We start from the raw sequence: 9,073 nt of genomic DNA on the forward strand, positions 1-9,073 counted from the left end.
ATATACTGTTAGGGTGTTGGTATCTTTTTCCGTGGCCTATAATTAGTCTTAGGCTAATGCAGCACTCCCAGTGAGAGAGAAGCACTGTCTTTAGAGACCTGGGCTCTTAAAAACAAATTTCCGGTGGGATGATCATCTGAGCACTGCTAACAAAAGGCTCATTCTTAGTGGAAGGGAGCGGAGCGGGAAGAGTAAACTGTAATTAACAATGCCCACGGTGGGGAGGGCGGGGTCCCAGGGAACGGCTTCTTCATGCCCACAGCTGCTGAACTCCAGTGGCACCAAGCGAGTAACAGAAACTCTGGAAAATTAAATACACATGTAAATGTTTTAAAGAGAATTAAAAAAAAAAAAAAAGTCACATAGCACTTCAGCCTCAGAAGTCCTCCAAGGACCAAAAGGTTGTCTTTAGGAGTCGGAAGAGATGCAGCGCCCCTGAAGTCACCAGCCCCAGGCGCTCTCCCCAGGGGTCACAGCGCTTCCCTCCCAACCTGGGACTGCACAAAACCCCAACTTAGGGTGAGGGTGGGAAGGAGGTGGAGTGTGCTTTTTATTCCCAATGGAGAAGAAAAAGTTAGTATGTATTCTAATTTTTTATAATGAAGGGACTATATCCTTCTGAGCAGTATTTAATCATATGGTGTGCCTGGGAAGCCTCAAAAGGCAGATTTCTCACCAGCCAAATGCTGGTATGGGGGTGTCACTGTGGCCCACACTCAGGACACGGCCACAGCCTGTCCGCTTTCAGCTCACAGAACACCTGCTGGGCAGAAACCCCAGGAGGATGGCTGCCCACCTTCTCCTCAGGGCTGTGAGTCCTGAGCACCTTATGCCCTCCCCAAGAAGCCTCCCCAGGCACTAAGTCAACCCAATTGAAGGAGGCTATTCATTGTGTGAATATATGATTCAAATTTATCCTTATATTGTTCCTATTTTTTCTCTCTCTCTCTCTCTCATACACGGGCACGCATACACACAGACACACACACACTCACCATAGTTTTGGTAACGGAAGGGGCAGAATGCTTGGACCATGCACAACTTGTAATAACCCTCCAGTTAGGAAAAAAAAAAAGTGAACCCTCCCCTTCCTCTCCACAAGCCCAGTGATTTTAAACCAAAAAGAGTTCAGGGCTCCTGAGTCCATCTCAGGCAGTTGCTTGAGCCCTGTATGGGGCCCGACCCTGGAGCTCTGCTGAGGACCTGCCCGGAGGTGAAGGGCGGGGCAGAAAAGCCAACTCAGTATGTTTACACGAAGTTTTAAAACCGGCACCTTAAACACAAACCATTTACAATGTGGTGGCTCCTTTCGCTTCATCCTAACAGTTACCCCCCTCAAGCAGGCACAGGGGTAACCACATGGTTTCTGGAGTCACACAGGTGCCACTGACATCCAGCCCCACCTCCCGCGAGCTGCCTGCGTGCCCCTAAGCCACCATGTCTTCCTCTGTCAGGGGGACTGAGGAGATTCTCTCTCTCCTCCCCAAACCAGCATGAGCCCCCCACGAGAAAGTGACAGTGCCAGGCAAATGCCATGCTCTCACTAAGTGTTGGCAGCCTTACTCTTGGCATTTACTGAGCACCTACAGCTAACAACATACTGAATGTCTCAAGGCCTGCCTCAAATACCACCTCCTCCAGGAAGCCGGCTGTGCCCTGACCTCAAGGTTCGCCTGCCACCTGCCTCCACCCCATCAGTCTCCCTCCCGGATGGTCATGACTGCCAGCCTGCCAGATTCCTGAATTCCAACCCTTCCTGCCTGCACCCGGCCCAGCCCCTGTGCCATGGGACTGGCACTGATTGAACACCTATGATGTGCCTCCCAACACTTGCGGTCAAACGTGCAAAGTTGAACAGAGTTCAGGACGCGTGCGGAGGCAGACCCTTGCAGGCAGGGACATTAGATGCACCGTGCAGGACACGTCGGGCAGCCGACCCTCGCAGGCAGGTCGTCAGGTGCACCGCGCAGGACACGTCAGGTGGCCGACCTTCGCAGGTGGGACGTGAGGTGCACAGCGCAGGACACGTCAGGTGGCCGACCTTCGCAGGTGGGACGTCAGGTGCACAGCACAGAGGTACGACCACCAGGAGGGAGTGAGGGCTGAGTGAGGTTCTGGAACCAGCTATGTAGTGTAACCACAGCCTCAGGGGCTCAGGGAGAAGGTCTAGAAAAGCCAGCGTGAAGTCTGGGCGGAACGCCAACCCGCAGCACCCTTGCAAAGCTTCTATCATACCCTTGTTCCATGGGAAGGAGCTTCTGCCCTGGTTTCATGAAGTGTGTCCAGCTCCATCCTGAGCCCCTAATGCCAGGACAAATGCACCTGCCCAGTTTCCTGCCTCCCACCTTACCAGCAAGTAGCTGGATTCCATGCCCATCCAGACAGCCATGAAGCACCACACACATACTCACCATGGGTCCCCACTGCCCGAAACTCCTGCCTGTGACAGCACATCCCCTCCAAGGCAGTGCTGGCCCAGGTCAAGGTCAAGCCAAGGTTGCATGACCTTTGGACATGGCTCCCCTCATTCTGGATGGGCACGCTGGGCCCAGGGCCACCTAGCTTCGCTGTCCTGCTGAGGTCCCTGGCCACAAGGCATGGCCTTCAAGGGGGGACCTCTGCTGAGTATCCATGCCTGTGTGTGCTCCACCCTGCCCTGTCCACACCGCACTCTCCAGTTACTTTCTGTCTGCAGCACCCACTTGTGGGTAGCTGAAAGTGGGAAGGATCTGACCTGTCTTTGGTCCCTGATGCCTGGCAAGCAGCAAGTCAAGGGTGCACCCCATCTGTGTGTCAGCAATGTTGTGAGACTGTTAGCCTGACGTCATTACTTACCCCCTAGACTAGGACACCCTGGTGCTCCCACCTGTGAACTCAGGAGGCACCGGTGCCTGGGTAAAGGGAGGGGGTTCCGCTCAGCTGGGGAAGTCAGAACTGAACTGTGGTTCTGAGTGCGGGCACAGAACTCCAGGGTAGGCTTCCTGACGAGGGAAAGTGACTTCTCCCCTGGAAATGGCTCCCTTACACCAAAAGGACATCTGGCTACTGGGACAGACAGGGAGCACCAGAAATGCCAGGGAACTCTGTACCCAGCGAGAGGGCAGAGGAGAAGGGACAGAGAGGATGGACTAAGGGGCTGCTTCCCCCAGGGCCGAGGCCTCCTTGGCAGGAGCGAGCTGGCATGGACCTTTCTGAGCCGTCTTTTTCTATCAGATGCTGCTCGCAGGTGTCCGGAAACCTAAACGCCATGCAGGACATTTCCATCTCACACATCTACGTCAAAGAAATCACTTTATTTGGGATGACTTCTGGAATTATATAAGCCTGGTGTGTAAACAATTTGGGCTTTTCCAATGATCCTCAAATTACGTTATTTACTCCTTCAATTCATGAGGCCATCCTCCATCCTCCCACTGAGGAGGACACTGCTGACATTTTTCCGGCGGATATTAATTATATCATAGGTGACCCAGTCCTGTGATTTCCACATCAGTGACTGGAAAGTAACAGCCTGGGGTGTCCACTCCATGCCTCTTCCCAGCAGGCTCCGAGTCTGTTCCTGCAGCTTTTAACATAATCTGACCTTCAACTGCTCCCCCACCCATCTCCTCTTGCTGGCCATGCCCCGTGGAGGGCCGGGCGGACTTGAGCACGTCATATCTGTCACCAGCCTGAGGTGCACAGGATTCTTCAGAATTGCACCTGCGTTTCTAGTTCCTTATTAATCTCCCTTCACCTGAAACGGCTTCCCCAGCTTAGCCCCTTCTTCACCAAGAACACCTAACACCGTGAACCTGGACTCATTCTTCAGACCAGCCCAGACATCCCCCCAATGTGCCTGCCCCCACCCCAGCTCTCATGCCCTAACAACAGCGAGCACAGCCACCTGATGGCCCAGGAGCCCTGCCAGGCATGAACCAGAGTCACGGGCTTTTCTCAGGACATTTCTGCAGCTGCAGGGCCCAGGCACAACACCCAGCTCCTAACAGTCAATCAGCAAGAGTTGCTGAATGCATTTTTAAATTTCTAAATGTAACATAACATCTCATAAATCTTGAAAATAGATCATTTACAATAACCAATAACGTGGTCACTTAAACACAGCTAATATTTCTATAGGTTACTTTAGAATCATAATTTTTAATATATTAACTAAGATAATTATATATTATCTTATTACATAATTATTATCCTTTTGCACATGAAGTCTAGGGATAGATAGGTTTTTTTTTTTTTTTTTTTTTTTTTGAGACGGAGTCTCGCTGTGTCTCCCAGGCTGGAGTGCAGTGGCCTGATCTCGGCTCACTGCAAACTCCGCCTCCCGGGTTCACGCCATTCTCCCGCCTCAGCCTCCCAGTAGCTGAGACTACAGGCGCCCGCAACCACGCCCGGCTAGTTTTTTGTATTTTTAGTAGAGACGGGGTTTCACCATGTTAGCCAGGATAGTCTCGATCTCCTGACCTCGTGATCCACCCGCCTCGGCCTCCCAAAGTGCTGGGATTACAGGCTTGAGCCACTGCGCCCGGCCGGGATAGATAGGTTTTTACGGGAAGTTGAACAAGAAACAAAAGACATTTCTTTAAAGATTTGCATTCAAGAAAGAAAACAAAATAGTGAATGAAATAATGAAACTGCCTCAAAAAGCTAAAAAGAATGACTAATAAAAATTCTTGATTTTATAGGATGACAGATTAAAAAACAAAAACAAAAAAAACTTGAGAAACACAAGCCCTCCCTCCACTCATGAGATGAAGGAGCTGGTGAAAATGGGCTGAGCCCAAATGGCCACTGGAGTCTGAGGAGAATGTGTGTGCTGACATCACAGCCTGAATTTCCGCCACGGGTTTCATGCTCACTCCTATGAATTTGCACATGTGACCGAGGAGGTAGCATCAAGAGGTAACTGCCTGATATGGCTAGGCTTTGTGTCCCCACCCAAATCCCATCATGAATTCAGTCCCCATAATCCCCAGAACCCCCACATGTCAAGGGAGAGACCAGGTGGAGGTAACTGAATCATGGGGGCAATTTTTCCCAAGCTATTCTCATGACAGTAAGTGAGTTTTCATGAGACCTGAGGGTTTTACAAGTGGCTCTTCCCACTTTGCTCAGCACTTCTCCTACTTGCCACCTTGTGAAGAAGGTGCCTGCTCCTTCTTTGACTTTCACCATGATCGTAAGTTTCCTGAGGCCTTCCTAGCCATGCGGAACTGTGAGTCAATTAAGCCTCTTTCCTTTATAAATCACGCAGTCTCAGGAAGTTCTTTATAGCAGTGTGAGAACAGACTAACATAGTAAATTGGTACTGGGAGTGGGGTACTGCTGTTAAGATACCTGAAAATGTGGAAGTGACTTTGAAACTGGGTAACGGGCAGAGGTTGGAACAGTTTGGAGGGCTCAGAAGAAGACAGGAAAATGTGGGAAAGTTTGGAGCTTCCTAGAGACTTGTTGAATGGTTTGACCAAAATGCTGATAGTGATATGGACAATGAAGTCCAGGCTGAGGTGGTCTCAGATAGAGATGAGGAACCTATCAGGAACTGGAATAAAGGTGACTCTTGCTATGCTTTAACAAAGAGATGGGCAGCATTTTGCCCCACCCTAGTGGAACTTTGAACTTGAGAGAGATGGTTTGGGATTGGAACTTATGTTTAAAAGGTAAGCATAAAAGTCTAGAAAACTTGCAGCTTGATGATGGGATAGAAAGTAAAAAAAACATTTTTCTGAGAAGAAATTCAAGCCGGCTATGAAATTTACATAAGTAACAAGGAGCCGAAAGTTAATTGCCAAGACAATGGGAAAAATGTCTCCAAGACATGTCAGAGGTCTTCATGGCAACCCCTTCCCATCACAGGCTGGGGGGCCTAGGAGGAAAGAATGGTTTTGAGGGTCAGGCCCAGGGCCTTGCTGCTTTGTGCAGTCTTGAGACGTGGTGCCCTGCATCCCAGCTGCGGCTAAAAGGGGCCAACATACAGCTCAGGCCATTACTTCGGAGGGTGCAAGTCTCAAGCCTTGGAGGTGTACATGTGGTATTGGGCCTGTGGGTACACAGAAGTCAAGAACTGAGGTTTGGGAACCTCTACCTAGATTTCAGAGGATGTATGGAAAGGCCTGAATGTCCAGGCAGAACTTTGCTGCAGGGGCGGGGCTTTCATAGAGAACCTCTGCTAGGGCAGTGTGGAAGGGAAATATGGGGTCAGAGCTCTCACACAGACTCCCTACTGAGGCACTGCCGAGTGGAGCTGTGAGAAGGGGGCCACCGTCCTCCAGACCCCAGAATGGTAGGTCCACTGATAGCTGCACCATGTGCCTGGAAAAGCCATAGAAACTCAATGCCATCCCATGAAAGCAGCCGGGAGGAGGACTGTAGCATACACAGCCACAGGGCAGAGCTGCTAGCACATCGTGCAATGGGACCCTTTTACTAGATACCAATAGTACGAAATTTATAGAAAGCAAAAGAGCCAATTTCATGGCACAAAATTACAAGAAATAATTTGTCACCTAATTCAGTTTGTTTTGTATACAACAAAATGAAAAGGTCTTTTCCCTCTGACAATCTCACTTGGAAATCCTGTCTTGTACTATATAGGAAACGTGGGACTGACATCAAGAAACACAAACCCATCAGGTGATCTCAGGAACGCACCTGCCAGGAGACAGGAGGCCATGTTCACATGGATGAAGGGAGTCAAGGCTCGGCTCACTCTTGTGCCACGGAGGGTGGAAGTGTGGACAAACTGGCTCTGCAGGAACAGGCCACCTTGAACCAGATGCACTGTAGAACAGCTAGTTAGGGAAATGTTCACTTTAATGCAGCATTAATATTAATAGACAGGCCGGGCACCGTGGCTCACAACTGTAATTCCAGCACTTCAGGAGGCCGAGGTGGGTGGTTCACTTGAGGTTAAGTGTTCGAGACCAGCCTGGCCAACACGGTGAAACCCCCATCTCTACTAAAAATACAAAAATTAGCTGGACGTGGTGGTGCACACCTGTAATCCCTGCTACTTGGGAGGCTGAGGCAGGAGAATCGTTTGAGCCCAGGGGGCAGAGGTTGCAGTGAGCTGAGATTGCGCCACTGCACTCCAGCCTGGGCAACAGAGCAAGACTCCATCTCAAAAAAAAGTAACATATGACAGAAATATTCTCTAGAGAAGTGATTCCTCCCCTGCAGAATGGGAGGGGGGAAGTGGCAGCAGCAGCTTTCACGTTTTATCCTAAATGAGTTCATTAACAACTCCTCAGCACTGACTGATCTAAACACCCACTTCGTTATCCAGGGGTGTGCAGAGACAACTTGGTGAATAGCCACCGCTTCAACCAAGGCACTAAAACCAGAACATTCTCTCGCATTTTTAGGAGAGGTTGAATGAACTCTGGGCAAGGTGTGGCCCAGCAGCTGGGGTGAGCCCCTTGGGTGGTGAGTTCCCCCAAGTCCAGGGCCAGACCTTCATCCTTCTGGTCCCAGAGCCTGAAAAATGGAGTGGATTTGCCCCTCAAAGGCAGACTGGCATTAGCCCAACACAGAAGCCTGGTGTGGAGAACTGAATTCCAGATGAATCCTTTGCACTTGGAGAAATAAAGCAGCCACTCTTCACGGAAGGCGGCTGTCAGAGCACTTGGGGCTAGGACACTGCTGGCTGTGCAATGAATCAGAGCTATGTGGAAAGTTCCATGATTTAAACATTTAGAAAAAAGAAAAACAATTCTCTCAAACTAAGCAAAAGGCAGTGAGAAGAGAATGTAGTGCTTGATCCAATCCATCTCTCCACACCCAGTGCTGCCGCCTGCTGCCGCCCTGGGCATCCCTGGCAATCGACTGTGGCTGGAAGTTCTTTTTTTTGTGCTTATTCTGACGTCATCCTGCCGCATCCTCCCCCAAGTCTCTCCCAAAAGACAAAAAGAAATACTCTTCCAAAAAGAAAATCTTTAACCGTTAAAAATTATCAGCAAGTTGGACGTAAAATGTTGGCACGTACTTGCAATTAATTTGCCTGAGGGTTGAGTGACAGTGATGTCAGGCTGGGCAACATCGACCCTCACAGAGGGCTGTGCCTGGGTGGAGCCCCAGCCAGGGCAGGCTCAGAAGAGCCCCCTCACCCCCACCCTTTCCATCCTTCCCTGAGTCCTTCCCTCCAGGTGCACCTGCGCTCCGGGGTCACTCACTCCAGGGTCACTCCAGAGCTCTCGGTTAGATGACGGTCTGGCCTGGACCTCACACATCCCAGAGCCCATGTGCCTCTTAGGTTGATGCGGCCTAAAGCTTTTCAGGCCCAGTGTCAGTACGTCCTTGAGTCTGACTTTCAAAAGCCGTCCGTTTGAAACCCTGCCCCCAAAGAGTTAAAGAAACCAACGACTAAAAGGACTTCTTGAGTTGATGGGATGGCAGATAAAAAAACAACTTACCAAAACGCTGCCACTCCCTCCATGTATGTGATGAAAGAAGTAGCCGAAATCAACTAGAACCAAACGGTCCACTGGAAGCCACAGAGAATGCGCTTGCCGATGTCACAGCCTGAATTCCCACCGCAGGCTTCACGCTCACTCCCTCGAGTTTGCACATGCCACCCTTGAGGCAGTGTGAAGAGGCACTTCCCAGGCCCAGGGACTTTCCACCAGTCACCTGCCAATCCCAGGATCCAGCCCCCGAGCCTTTTCTAATAAAATCACTGCCGTGAAGCCAGCACAGGAAGACGGATCTGAGTGGACTCGTGCCTCTCTGGGAGTCGAGTTTCAACAGCAAACTTTTCTTTTCTCAAAACTCCAATGTCATAGTATTGGCTTCCAGTACATCAGATAGGGAGTCCCGTTTGCTCTGCAAGGTCCTTGATTTCAGGACTTTCAAAGGAGGCTCATCCTACAGGGATGTGGGGCCGTGTTCCCCTGAGTTCCCCCACAGTCTAGGTACTGATGGCAACCACCCGGAGGGGATTTTGGGAGCTGGTGGAAAATGTTTCTGTGTTCAATCTCCACATGAGGATGGAAGCATTATTCTACTAATGAGATGAATTTGCTCTCCTGCTGCTCTTTTGTTCCCTTTTCGTCTGTTTCCCCCAAGCACACAGCGTTGG

Source organism: Macaca nemestrina, chromosome 5 (genome assembly GCF_043159975.1).
Source record: "Macaca nemestrina isolate mMacNem1 chromosome 5, mMacNem.hap1, whole genome shotgun sequence".
Lineage (NCBI taxonomy): Eukaryota > Metazoa > Chordata > Mammalia > Primates > Cercopithecidae > Macaca > Macaca nemestrina.